Genomic DNA, 1,591 nt, shown 5'->3' with positions numbered 1-1,591 from the left:
TTAAAGCCTCACAAATCTGATGAAAAAAAACTGCTTTTCGAGCTCTGGTTCCAAGTCATAGAACGTGGAAAGCAGTTATCATTCTTCTTGAGAATTTGACTTTGCTTTGCTTAATTTCAGTAAAAAAAAGTCTTTCTTACAATCTTTTCAATGTTTTCATTTTTCTGAATTCTGTCATAAACTTTAACATGCAAACCGAAGCCTCCAGAATCTGAAACCAGCTGTGATTTCCTGGGAGCGTCTTGCTGTCTGAACTCGACGTGAACTCGGTTTAATGTCCGTTCCTGCAGAGACTGTCAATCCTCTTCAATGTTTTCCGCTTGCGAACAATCTTTACGCGTCTAAATTGGTTGGTAATGATCTTCCAACTCATTCCAGATTGATTGACAGCAGTTTTTTTCCTCTAAACTCTTATCTTTCTTCCTTAGCCATTGTGTTGTAACCCATTTAAAGGCTTGAAAAAGTGTCTGTGTTTTCACACAAGTGTTCACACTTCCTAATTAATATTTCAAGTGCATTTAATTAGCGAGAATTTAGTGCCATTTAACCCCCTCTAATCCTTTGAAAAGCTGGATGCTCTTGGTTCTTCACACGCTGCGTCTTCATGTTGTTCTCTGCTTTCGTTTTGATGTCTCTCCAGGGAATACGACCCCCCCACGCGTATCCTTTAGAAGTGTTTATCTCATTATGCCAAACCTGATTGGTTGATGATCATTCTTCTCGTTAAATCCTCACAAAATACTTTTTTTTTGTACCAACAGTTTTATAACTTTTTTTCTCTTTTGGTCCCACATGATTTCAGACTCATTCATTGGATTATCTTTGTAATCTGACAATTTAGTGGTTTAGTTGTCATATTTTTGGTGTTTATGTTTGTTTACTTTGCCTGTAATTCCCAGAGTGTTTCAGTCACAGCTTTTTATCTGTGATGCTCCTTAAGGTTCTCTTTAAAATGCTTTATATTTTTCTCTCTTTTTTTTCCCTGCCACTTATGTGTTCCGCTTGCAGACATAATAACCCTTTTCGGATCTTCTAATCCTCGCTGTATAGGCTCCGCCTCTAGGGCTTTCTGACATCTGCCTCTTATTACTTTTCTGGTTTACAATCATCATATTTCTTTTTTTTTCTCAAACTACATACATGAAAACGTGAGAAGTATTAGATTAAAATAAAAATGTTGCAAAATTATTTTAAACATTTTTTTCTGAGTTGATTTGGAAATCCCATGATTAAATTTTACACACTGATTGTTATTGTTTTATTTTCAAGACACTGATGTTTTGCTGAGAGTATAATGGTTTTAAAAAAAGTGCATAACTGAGATATTTCCAGTTGTTTAATGTCTGTTTTAAATTATGCATGTGAGGTAACCGATGGCGTCTTCATGTGTGAGCTCAGTGGTGAATCTTTCCTGCTGCAAGTTTGAACAAAGCAGAATGCAAATACAACTGCAGCAAATCCAGCAGCCGGATAGTTGGTAAAAGACAAACTCTGGTGAGAGAAACTGCAAAAGAAGGTAAAGAAATGTTCATTCAAACAGCTGTCAGGAACTGGTTGTGTTGGACCCCAAATGCAGGACAAAATACGGTGG

The sequence above is a fragment of the Oryzias melastigma genome, linkage group LG24, assembly GCF_002922805.2.
Source record: "Oryzias melastigma strain HK-1 linkage group LG24, ASM292280v2, whole genome shotgun sequence".
In the NCBI taxonomy this organism is placed as follows: Eukaryota; Metazoa; Chordata; class Actinopteri; order Beloniformes; family Adrianichthyidae; genus Oryzias; species Oryzias melastigma.
The sequence above is the reverse complement of the archived record's forward strand: the minus strand, read 5'-3'. Positions refer to the sequence as shown.